Here is a 13,737-nt window from a genome sequence, read left to right on the forward strand (position 1 = left end):
TCCACTTCTCAACATCAGTTAATCCCTGAAAGTTTCATCACGCTATGAGTAAAATTGTGGCCAGGAAATTGTTCATTAACCAACAGACAAATGGACAAACCGGGTGGAAAACATTACCTCCTCCGAACTTCGTTGGCGGAAGTAATGATGTTGTGTTTCATAATATAAGGAGACCAGCTACGTCTACAGAGATCCAGTTATTATTATTATTTTTTTTTTTTGTGATTAAGGACGAGTTAAAACTGCCAATAGACTTTTAGAATAGGGTAGATAAGCCCGGTTCCTTCTCACCCAGCTTTTGACTTCGTTAAGCGTTAGTAATTCTGAACAGCTTAGTCAGCAGGGAATGAAATCCAACCTAAGACATACTGGTCTACCAATGAGCCACTCTGCTGTTAATTATACACTAAGTTGTGCAATTGAGGGCAAAGTAAGAAACTTCACACATTTCCTCTGCTACGCATAGATAACTTAATTCTTTGAGGTGATGTAACAGTTGTTAAAACTTTAGAATACCTCAGTTTCTTAGGTTATAGACTCCTTATAAGATGCTAATTATTTCAAAGGCCTTATTGCATAATATATCCTCAAATTGATATATCGTAGAAACTGACAAATGAACACATGCAAACTGGTTGTAATAAAAATGAAAAAAAGCAGTAGGGACATAAATCCAAAGGAAATGTTAACAACAACGCATGGTTAATGATAAGGCTGAGACAACTCTCATTGCATTTAATCTCTTACGGTTTTATCGTAATTTTATTTTGATGAGTTCTACCTTAGAGTAGTATTTTATTTTTTGTCGGTATTCTAAAGGATTACGTTTTCACCCTGGCTGTAAATGATTAATGACGATACATTATGCTAGTTAGTCAACATTTAGGACCTGAAAAAAACTTGAATATCACAGGTATTTTAGCAATCAAAACTCTCCTGATGTTATGAACTCCCATTGAAAGTAGCTCAACAATTGTATATGCCAAAGTTTCATTGAGGATTCATAGCAACAGTTTCAGGATGAAATAATGTATATGATGCATTTTCCTTTTGATAATTTTCCCTGAGATATTCTAAATTTAGACGCATTTATTTGCATCCAAGGTTCCCGTTTCAAATAAAATCTCCATAGATTAAGGTTGTGACAGCCAATTGGGAACGTCCCTGCCTCCAGGTCTGCTGTACTGCGGTTCGGGACCAGCTTCAGCTCTTTAGTTTCTTATAGTGTCTGTAACCTAACCATCCTTGTGAGCTAAGAATTATTTTTTTTTTATTTATTTATTTTTTCTTTTTTTTTTACGAAACCTATAGGTGTACCTGCTGAGTCATCAGCAGCTATTGCCTGTCCTTCCCTTGTCCTAGATTGGGTGGAGAGGGGCCTTGGATGCTGGTCATGTGTATATATGGTTAGTCTCATGCGCATGGTCGTGCTAGCTATGGCATTGCCAATGTCCTTTGCCTCGGACATGCATGAACATTTGATTTACTTTGGTAAGATTATTCTAAATAATAATTTATGTACTAATGTTTTTGAAAAATATTTATCATGTCAGCGGACAATATGAATTATCACAACCATATTATTACTAGCTATAGTATTTTTATATATACAATTAATTTAGTAAATGAATTGACCCAATTTGATATTTGTCCTGTATATTCAATGTTACAGACCACTTCTAGTCTGTATCCGTAAATCCTAGGCGAACAACGCAACTGTTTTCCATGTCAACAAGCATGTTAATATTTTAGAATTATTCTCCTATTCAAGACTTATGAAAAATACACCTATAATCAGTACACGGTAGTCTGAATTTATATATTATTTTAGAATGAAAATTAGATAGAGATTGGAATATGTTGGCAGTAAAGTCTCGAAGGATTAGTAATATTGTTTATGTGATATTCAGCGTTGGAATTTTAAATAATCATTTGCTTTCGATCTGAAAACGAAGGACTGCCAGTCACCAAGGGAAAATATATTCTGTGACCAAAGAAATAATTTAATTCATAGATTATATGTTGAAATAATTTACGATTGTTGTTTTTACGTAAAGGCCTAACGTTTTTTTTTTTTTTCAATTGTCTATTTTGTTGTACTTGATAATATGTCCAGCGACTAGAATAATGATTTAAGATTTAGAAGAATCTTTTCTTTGATAATGTCTGATGAAGACATTCACTAATGTTTTAGTTTATTTTAGCATTTCTTTGGTATATTATATATATTACTTAGTTAAATGCAACCTAACGCAGCTCTAAAAGGAGTAGCTGGAGATGATGGTAGTTTTATGAATTTTCTTTGAAACAACTCTGTTACTTATTGTTACTTAACAGATGACCACTTCCATTTTGGCTATGTTTTGTGACACTGTAACGAGACTTCCTTTAACGATATAAGTATTTGAGACAGCGTTACGTAACTCCCTAAATAATCTCAATTGGAGTATGACTACTTTAAAAGAGACACTTTAAAAGCATCACGATTGCTTACTGTCAACCTTTGTAGACTAAGATTGGAAGAACTTTTTTTTTATTTCATCTTGAACTGTCAAATTAGCATACTTGTTTCTTATTTTTCTTCTCTTTAAGTTTTTTCTTTTTCGTTTTTTTCTTTTGTTTTTTTTTCTTTTTCCAATTGATAAATAAACTATTTTAAGGATCTTTGTTTTAATCGTAGCAATTAGGTAATCTCTATCATTGACTTCACCTTCCTTTTCATTACTTGATGATATACCAGGTAATTTGTTTGCCTCAACTATACCTGATTTTAATTAAACAGGACTATGTTCCATGAGGGAGAGAGAAAAACAATAGAACCATAGACATGGGAAAAATATGGAGAGAGAGAGAGAGAGAGAGAGAGAGAGAGAGAGAGAGAGAGAGAGAGATATGTCAAAGCTTCTGGGTAGTAATCGGGGTAAAAGTTGGACCACGTTTTATACAACTTTTAGCCTGAAATCAAGTATATTCTCGCCATCTTCGGTTGATACAAATTTCAGTGTGAACTTGGTTGAATTCTCCTCACACTTAAGCTTAAATGAATTATCCATAATGAAGTAAAATATTCTCTTAAACTTCAGATGAAAAGGAATCTTTAGTGTGATATGAAATCGACTCCCTTTGGCCTGAAATGAATACTGCTTTATTAAGAAGAGACACGAACCGTCTCCCCTCCTTAGAGGATACAACAATGGATTCAGAGATCGTTTTCCTCAGAGGAAACAAAGAGAGAAATCCATTTTAGTTTCTCGCAAGGATTTTAATCTTCTGGGATTCAAAGGTCAAATAGTTCATGTGTTGTTTTGGTCAGGAATACATCCTTATTAGAGAAGTTTGGGAATTGCAGCTGATTTTGCTAATTGTTATAGGATTCAGAAAGTTCTCTTTCTCCGTCATGTGGGGGCTTAAGCTAGGTTTACGTGATCGAACGGTTCGTCAAACCCGGTTGACGAACCTGCTTGTAGAACTTTTCAAAAAGGTGGAGTCACACAAATGCATAATGTTTCTGGAAAAGCCCCGTCCACAAAAGTCAGGCGAGTACAGACTTTCTTCGTACGCTCGTAATATATGTAATAATGGCATAAACATATATATATATATATATATATATATATATATATATATATATATATATATATATATATAAATATATATATATATATACTACATGCTACTTTTCCCTTTAGGTGTGTGGTCTCAGAAATTGTTTGACGTTTGGAATGGTGTTTATTTTATTAGATGACGACCTCCCATTTCATTCATTTTTAATAGCAGGCTACGTTCTCTCTCTCTCTCTCTCTCTCTCTCTCTCTCTCTCTCTCTCTCTCTCTACAAGAAGTGGGAAAAAAATGAGGATAATTTGATTTTAAAAATTTTCTTTACACTAACTTGCCAACTGATTCATCTCTCTCTCTCTCTCTCTCTCTCTCTCTCTCTCTCTCTCTCTCTCTCTCTCTCTCTCTCTCTGCGAAGAAAAATAGGATGATTTTATTTAGAAACTGTCTTTACACTAACTTGACAACTGATTTAGCTCTCTCTCTCTCTCTGTCTCTCTCTCTCTCTCTCTCTCTCTCTCTCTCTCTCTCTCTCACGAAGTGGGGAGTAAAAGACTAAGTTAATTCCAAAAATGTCCTTACACTAACTTGCCTACTGATTCAACTCTCTCTCTCTCTCTCTCTCTCTCTCTCTCTCTCTCTCTCTCTCTCTCTAATAATCTATCTATGACTGAATAAACTTAATTCTGGGGTTTGATGTCGAAACGATTTTTTTTTTTTTTTTAACGAACTTCCGCTTTGTAGAACTACCTCAGATTATATTCTTAATGCATGAAAGTGATTTATTCGAATCAATATTTACTTGCACATCTTTTGCTAATCGTTAACAGAGGTTTTGATACATTCACTGTAACTGATTGTATATTCATGACATGTCTACTCTCCTGTATAGAAAATCCTGTGAGACAGCAACAAAGAGATGGAGCTGGGGGGAGAGTGACTGCTCCCCGCACTCTAGTTTTGGGGTGTTTGAATGTGCGTGGATGTAGTACGATAGAGAGTAAAAGATGTGAGATTGGAAGTATGTTTAGAAGTAGAAGGATGGATGTATTGGCCTTGTGTGAGACAAAGATGAAAGGAAAGGGTGAAGTGATGTTTGGTGAAATGTCTGGTAGAGTGTCTGGGATTGAAAGGGGAAGAGCGAGAGAGGGTGTGGCTTTATTGCTGAGTGAATGGATGACAGGTAAAGTAGTGGAATGGAAGGAGATATCATCTAGGTTAATGTGGGTAAGGGTTAGGTTGGGTAGGGAATGTTGGGCGTTTGTCAGTGCGTATGGGCCAGGTAGTGAGAAAAGTGAAGAAGAGCGGAATGAGTTCTGGAATGAATTAACTAGGTGTGTAGAAGGACTGGGTAGAAGGAATTATGTAGTTGTTATGGGTGACTTAAATGCTAGAGTGGGTGCTGGAGAGGTAGAAGGTGTCATTGGGAAATATGGCGTACCAGGTGAAAATGAGAGTGGTGAGAGACTGGTAGATATGTGTGTTGAACAAGAGATGGTAATAAGTGCTAGCTTTTTTAAAAAGAAAGATAAAAATAAGTATACATGGGTAAGAGTGGCAAATGGAAGAGTAGTAGAAAGGGCATTAATGGATTATGTGTTGATAACTAAAAGAATGTTTGGAAGATTGAAAGACGTGCACGTGTTTAGGGGTATGGCTAACGGTATGTCTGATATTTTTTTGGTGGAAGGAAAATTAGTTGCAGCAAAAGAGTGGGGGAATAGAGTAGGTGGATGTAAAAGGGAGCTAGTGAGGGTTGAAGAGCTAATAAAACCGGGGGTAAAAAGTAAATATCAGGAAAGGTTGAAAATGGCATATGACGAGGTGAGAGTAAGAGAAACTGGTAATTTAGAGGAGGAGTGGAAGTTAGTAAAAGAAAATTTTGTTGGGATTGCAAGTGATGTATGTGGCAAGAAGGTTGTTGGAGGCAGCATGAGGAAGGGCAGTGAATGGTGGAATGAAGGAGTGAAGGTAAAAGTGGAAGAGAAAAAGAGGGCTTTTGAAGAATGGCTGCAGAGTAATAGTATAGAGAAGTATGAAAAATATAGAGAGCAAAAGGTGGAAGTAAAGCGCAAGGTACGTGAGGCAAAGAGGGCAGCTGACCTGAGGTGGGGTCAGGGACTGGGTCAGTCATATGAAGAGAATAAGAAGAAATTTTGGAAAGAAGTGAAGAGAGTAAGGAAGGCCGGCGCAAGAATTGAAGAGACAGTGAAAGATGGAAATGGAAGGTTGTTATAAGGAGAGGAGGCAAGGAAAAGGTGGGCGGAATATTTTGAAAGTTTGCTGAATGTTGAGGATGATAGGGAGGCAGATATAATTGCGGTTCCAGGTGTTGAGGTGCCAGTGATGGGAGATGAGAATGAGAGAGAGATTACAATAGAGGAAGTGAGGAGAGCACTAGATGAAACGAGAGTAGGAAAAGCATCGGGTATGGATGGTGTGAAAGCTGAGATGTTGAAGGAAGGGGGTGTGACTGTACTTGAATGGTTGGTGAGATTGTTTAATGTGTGTTTTGTGTTGTCAATGGTACCAGTAGATTGGGTCTGTGCATGTATTGTACCACTATATAAGGGTAAGGGAGATGTGCATGAGTGTTGTAATTCAAGAGGTATTAGTTTGTTGAGTGTAGTTGGAAAAGTGTATGGTAGAGTACTGATTAATAGGATTAAAGATAAAACAGAGAATGCAATCTTGGAAGTACAGGGTGGTTTTAGAAGAGGTAGGGGTTGTATGAATCAGATTTTTACAGTTAGGCAGATATGCGAGAAATATTCAGCAAAAGGTAAGGAGGTGTATGTTGCGTTTATGGATCTGGAGAAAGCATATGAGAGAGTTGATAGGGAAGCAATGTGGAATGTGATGAGGTTATATGTAGTTGGTGTAAGGTTGTTGCAAGCAGTGAAAAGTTTCTACACAGGTAGTAAAGCATGTGTTAGAATAGGAAATGAGGTGAGCGATTGGTTTCCGGTGAGAGTGGGGCTGAGACAGGGATGTGTGATGTCGCCGTGGTTGTTTAACTTGTATGTTGATGGAGTGGTGAGAGAGGTGAATGCTAGAGTGCTTGGACGAGGATTAAAACTGGTAGGCGAGAATGATCATGAATGGGAGGTAAATCAGTTGTTGTTTGCGGATGATACTGTACTGTTAGCAGACACAGAAGAGAAGCTTGACCGACTAGTGACAGAATTTGGAAGGGTGTGTGAGAGAAGGAAGTTGAGAGTTAATGTGGGTAAGAGTAAGGTTATGAGATGTACGAGAAGGGAAGGTGGTGCAAGGTTGAATGTCATGTTGAAGGGAGAGTTACTTGAGGAGGTGGATCAGTTTAAGTACTTGGGGTCTGTTGTTGCAGCAAATGGTGGAGTGGAAGCAGATGTACGTCAGAGAGTGAATGAAGGTTGCAAAGTGTTGGGGGCAGTTAAGGGAGTAGTAAAAAATAGAGGATTGGGCATGAATGTAAAGAGAGTTCTATATGAGAAAGTGATTGTACCAACTGTGATGTATGGATCGGAGTTGTGGGGAATGAAAGTGATGGAGAGACAGAAATTGAATGTGTTTGAGATGAAGTGTCTGAGGAGTATGGCTGGTGTATCTCGAGTAGATAGGGTTAGGAACGAAGTGGTGAGGGTGAGAACGGGTGTAAGAAATGAGTTAGCGGCTAGAGTGGATATGAATGTGTTGAGGTGGTTTGGCCATGTTGAGAGAATGGAAAATGGCTGTCTGCTAAAGAAGGTGATGAATGCAAGAGTTGATGGGAGAAGTACAAGAGGAAGGCCAAGGTTTTGGTGGATGGATGGTGTGAAGAAAGCTCTGGGTGATAGGAGGATAGATGTGAGAGAGGCAAGAGAGCGTGCTAGAAATAGGAATGAATGGCGAGCAATTGTGACGCAGTTCCGGTAGGCCCTGCTGCTTCCTCCGGTGCCTTAGATGACCGCGGAGGTAGCAGCAGTAGGGGACTCAGCAGTATGAAGCTTCATCTGTGGTGGAAATGTGGGAGGTTGGGCTGTGGCACCCTAGCAGTACCAGCTGAACTCGGCTGAGTCCCTGGTTAGGCTGGAGGAACGTAGAGAGTAGAGGTCCCCTTTTTGTTTTGTTTCTTGTTGTTGTCGGCTACCCCCCAAAATTGGGGGAAGTGCCTTTGGTATATGTATGTATGTATTACTCATTTAAGAACGCGAGTAAAATCATCCCCATTCCTATACGAGATAAACAAAGGTACATTTCTTATAGGCCGCAGTGGGTGCATAATACTAATAGCAACTATAGTGGTTATAAATCGTGTATCCTGACTGATTCAATTATTACACACAGATCCTCAGTGAACGTCCTGCTATTTGTTATAGGATTCTCTCAATGGGTTTCATGAATTGCTCCTGCCAAGGACGGTGCCATTAAACGAATGGACAGGATTAATGCCATTGGGTGGTTGGGTCGGTTTGTGAGTACAGGAGTTTCATTTATATGTTTATTTTTTTTTTCTTTTTATTATTATTGATTGCAAAATTTACTACATGCTTCTTATAAATGATTAATTTTTTTTTCCATTCTCTATTAATGGCGAATTAAATGAATTTGTGAAGTGATATAAATAATTATTCAATAAAATGATAAAAATTATGTTAAGGATTATTAGGATAGTACTGATGGTATTTTTTTATTATATTCATTATTATAATTATTAATTTTTATTTATCATCATTACTAAAACATTCATGTAATAACTTAGGAGTCTTGATAAGTCATCATCATGTATACCAACATTTTACAGAATTTTAAGGTCTAAATATGACAAACAAATTAATAGTTTTAATAAACATTGCCTAAAACGAGGTTGCCCTTGATGGACCAGCCTGGAATACCATTACCATTCAAAGCAATGTTTTAAATAATATAAAAGTCCAGATATGAAAAATTCATGGCTCAACTTCATGATATATAATAAAAAAGTGAAAATTTCGAAAGAATTCTCATTCACTCAAAAACTCTTTCAGAATTGCAAATTGAAATGCAATTTCATTACTTTGTATTGTGTTATTTGATTCATTTTCTTTTGCAGTGTAAGAGTCCATTGTCAATTGAATCAATCAGCCTTTTCCTTTCATGTTCCATCCGTTCCATATCAATCGTCACGGTTGAATTCACTTTCCTTTCTCCTTTTTTTTCTATATTTTGGATTAACCGTGAACCGAGTTCAATGAATCTTATAAAAAAATAGGAAACACCAACATATGATTTCGGAGTTTACTACTGTGAAGAATTTTAGTCTATGTTATGGCAATATCATTATCTGATAATTGAGAGAGAGAGAGAGAGAGAGAGAAGAGAGAGAGAGAGAGAGAGAGAGAGAGAGAGAGAGAGAGAGAGAGAGAGAGAGAGAGATAGAGAAAATAAATATCAAGTAAAAAGAAAAAAAAATCACGGAGAGATGCCGAGTATATATTTTCTGCAAAATCAAAATATTCAACAATAGGTTATCGCCTACACTTGTTCGGGATAGCGAAACAAGGTTCAGAGGTCAAATGGTCAGCAATGAGACGCAGGAGAAAGGTCACTGCACTCTGGCATGATATCTTAAAGACTTAACGTATACCCACATGAACAGACCCAAGCCCCATTTCACCCAAGACAGGATTAAGGATGGCCAGGCAATGGCTGGTGATGACTCAACAGGACAGTAAAATAGCTGCTACCCTTGAAATCTATCGTGTCTTGAGCATGGTTTGAATTTAAGACTCAAAGAATTTGTGTTGTCAAGGATCCCATTTTTTCGTAGTTTCTTTTGGAATTTATATTCTGTCTTTTAAGAAAAAAAAAAGCCCTTTTATAGCCATTCAATAAAATCCTTGAACTATCGGTAAATTATCCTCATATTCTTTCAATAAAGATTTTTGTTGGGCCCCTTAAGCCTGTAATTGCTGTCTACTTTTCATTATTTTCCTTTCTCAACAGAGGTATAATTGGCCTAAAGTCGTCTGGCCGGCCCCTCATCGAAAGCCCTTACATGTTTATCTCATTCGTAGAAACGTTTTAATATAATTCACTATAATGTACTTTGTAGAAACTCTAAACAAAAAGTTTGTCACCCTGAAAAATTGCTTCTCATATTCTTGATAGTTGTTTTATAATAGATTGATTGTCCGTAAAAAAAAAAAAAAAAAAAAAAAAAAAAAAAAAAAAAAAAAAAAAAAGAAATATGCTATCGCCAGAAGACAGTTAGACGTGTTTCCAGGATTGCTTTATACCCTTTGTCAAAATATCTTAAAAATTCATTTCCACTAATATGTATATAGTTTTAAATCTTTTTTAATTAGGCATTCATAGTCTGTTCCAGAAGACGTTTATTTCTTTGCTAAAAATTAAAGAAAAAAAAAGTTCGTTTTTTCCCACCTGATAGGCAATTTACGGTCTTACACTATTGCCCTTCATAGCGTTTTACCGAAATCATTAATCTTTAGCATCCCTTAAGATGAGGGTAGCGTGACAGGGAAGACCAAGAAAAAAAAAAGAAAAAAAAAAAGTTGGACCATTTTTGGTAATCTGCTCAAATTCTCTCTCTGTGACCCATTTTTGTTCAGGCTGAGGCAGTTAAGATTAGTTTTAAGTATCCGTGTACTGTAAAACACATTCTCTTAAAATATACTGAAGCTCCTCGGAAATGTTATAGCTATACCTGAGAGGAAAACAAGGACAGAAAATATATGGAAATGGATGGATTTCCTGATGTATTTCAGGATTGGAATTGGAGTAAATGTTATGCAGAGAATTTTTTTCGGATATTTTCAGAAAATGAAAGAACATTGAAAGGGAAGCCATCTTTATTTAGATTTTTTTAGGGAATGATTAGAGGGGTAAAAACAATAACATTGAGATGAAAATATTATCCGGATATATTTTGGAAAGAAAAAAAAATTAAATCATTAGGCTGAGATATTTAAGGGAATTTCTTTGATCTGAAAGGGATGCAATTCATGAAGTATCGTATACCATGAACTAGAAGCCTCAACAAATGTTAGAAGCGACGCTGTTGATTTCACCTTAGCTTTTGACGTTTAGCTAAGAAAATTATTGAAAGGAATGGATGCTGTCAAAATTATTGGAAGGAACCAATGTCAAAATTATTGGAAGGAAGCCATGTTGTCAAAATTATTGGAAAGAAGTGATCTTGTCAAAATTATAGGAAGGAAGTGATCTTGTCAAAATTATAGGAAGGAAGTGATCTTGTTAAAATTATAGGAAGGAAGTGATGCTGTCATAATTATTTGAAGGAAGAGATGTCGAAATCATTGGAAAGAAGCGATGTCGAGATTATTGGAAAGAAGCGATGTTGAAATTATTGGAAAGAAGCGCTGCTGTCAAAATCATTGAAAAGAAGTGATGCTGTCAAAACTATTGGAAGGAAGTGATGCTGTCAAAACTATTGGAAGGAAGTGATGCTGTCATTATTGAAAGGAAGCGATGCTGTCAGAATTATTGGAAGGTTGTGATGCTGTCAATATTATAGGAAGGAAGCAGTGTTGTCAAAATTATTGGAAGAAAGCAATGTTGTAAAAATCATTGGAAGGAAGAGATGTTTTCGAAATTAATGGAAGGAAGCGATACTGGAAAAATTATTGTTAGGAATTGATGCTGTCAAAATCATTGGAAGGAAGCAATACTGTCCAAATTATTGTAAGGAAGAGATGTTTTCTAAATTAATGGAAGGAAGCGATACTCAAAATTATTTTTAGGAATAGATGCTGTCAAAATTATTGGAAGGTAGTGATGCTGTCAAATTTATTGGAAGGTAGCAATGCTCTTAAAATTATTGAAATGAAGCAATGCAGCCAAAATTATTGGAAGGTAGTGATGTCAAAATTATTGTAAGAAAGATGTTGTCGAAATTATTGGAAGGTAGTGATGTCAAAATTATTGAAAGAAAGAGATGTTGTCGAAATTATTGGAAGGAAATAATGCTCTCAGAATTATTGGAAAGAATTGATGTTGTCAAAATGATTGAGAGGTAGCGATACTGTCAAAGTTATTGGGAAAAAGCTATGTTGTTAAAATTATTGTGAGGAAGCAATGCTCCCAAAATTATTTGAATGAATCCATGCTCCCAAAATTACTGGAAGGAAGCGATGCTCCCCAATTATTGGAAGGAAGCGATGTTCCCAAAATTATTTGAAGGAAATAACACTTAAAAAATTATTTGCTGTATGAAAGGAAATAGCCAAAATTTTTAGAATTGAATTGATTACCCGATTTTATATTCTAAAGTGAGAAATACATTTACATAGGCATTCACAGGGTGTCGAAGAACGGTACAGAGAACAGAAAAAAACTCCAAAAGGAAAGTACGTATAGCTATAGCTACTGGAAGAGCGGTATCACAATTGAAGGAAAGTCTAGAGACAAGGTAATGAGAAAAGTATAACCCAAAGACTGGATTTGGGGCAACTGGGAGTCATCAATGATAAAGATGGAAATATCTTGCATAGGGCTGAAGACATTAAGAAGAGATGGTGATAATTTTTTGAATAATCATTCAATAGTGTAAATGAGAGAGAGGAGCTGGGAGAAGCACATAGGGTGGAGGGGCCAGTGATAGATATATGGAATATAGAAGTGAAGCGGAAGGTGAGTAAAATAAAAAATGGTAAAGATCTAGGTCCATCAGTTTCAAATTGAAGTGGTCAAGATACTAGCTACAAAGGGAGAAGAAGGGATGATTGAATTATTAGGAGCATTATGGGAAGGGGGGATAATGCCTAAAGACTAGGAGGAGACTAATAGTATCTATAACTAAGCAGAAAGTTGATATCATACAACGTATTAACTACGGGGGGAATTATACTAACAGTGCTAGGTTAGAAAGTTTTTAATAGGGTATTAGAGAGATTGAAAGGATTGGAAAACATCAATACGGATCTTGAGTGGGAAGAGGAACTATGAAGGCTATGTCTATAGTATGAACTAAACTTTTATATAGTTATTCACTTAAACAATAATTAGGAAAGTAATTTAAACAGCCTTAACACACAGATTAATATAATTATTAACACCTTACAATTAACAACAAACACGCTGAAGGTGGCAAGCCAAATAGTACATTCGTATGTTAGACCGCTTTATAGTTAAATGGAATTCCTGTTGACGAAAGGACCTCATCCAAAACGTAGACGAAGCGAGAAAGTTCTATTCAGTGAATATGTGTAGCTCGTAACCACTCTGTCCTAAAAATATGAACAATATCACTATTAGTGACATGGAAACAGTAAGTCAAATTAAATTGCGACAGAATTACTCAAAATTAAGCTGCAAACATTTTTACAAGGCTTCTCACAAAATAAAATTAACCAAAGACATATACTTCATAATAATGCTACCTTTGACGCAAATAACCTTGAAATTTTATATGCATAAATTGACTCAAAAGGACCAAGAATAGTTATTTAATAATTAAGGATTTAGCAAGACCTTTACTTAAATATAAATGAAAGTACTGACAATAACAAGGAATCAAACTAAAACCCGCTTCCTTCAGTTGAACCCCATACCTGTTATTGTCCAGAGAGGCATATAAGTGGAAGTGACAACGACGTTCACCACAAGAACAAGTTGCAGATAAAGGAGCCAATTATGCGACACATCAAGCTAGGACTACACTTGGACTCAATCACACACAACGATGCTGAATAAATCAAAGTAAACCCTTGGTCATAACTCGAGGACGAGGACTTCAGAACTGCATACATCTCGACGTGGCACATGGTCGTGGCAAACTAATCGAAGAAGCTATCCAGTGGTCCAGTGGGGGCTTTACAACATCCACATATTGTACATATTCCCCACTGGATAATTATCGATGAAGAAACGCATCTGTGAGAAACACTTGAACACGAAGATTAGTAATTTCACAGAAGGCTTAGAGGAATAGAGGAGGAGTTGCTGCCATACTGCGGACGGAGTAATGTCTCTTGTTCTATCATTCAATACATAATCATATCAGCTTGTATAGTTATAACAAGGTAATAAGGGAACCAATGGAAGAGGGTTAAAAATGAAAAACAAGCTAATTCAATACCAACTTAAAACTATCAAACAACCACTTACTCGCTTTGAGTCAAAATATGCGGTTAATACAAACAAAAATGGAAAGTTACGAATTACATTCGTAATTTTCTGGACATAGTAAGGCAACTGC

This window comes from Palaemon carinicauda, chromosome 17 (assembly GCF_036898095.1).
Source record: "Palaemon carinicauda isolate YSFRI2023 chromosome 17, ASM3689809v2, whole genome shotgun sequence".
Classification (NCBI taxonomy): domain Eukaryota; kingdom Metazoa; phylum Arthropoda; class Malacostraca; order Decapoda; family Palaemonidae; genus Palaemon; species Palaemon carinicauda.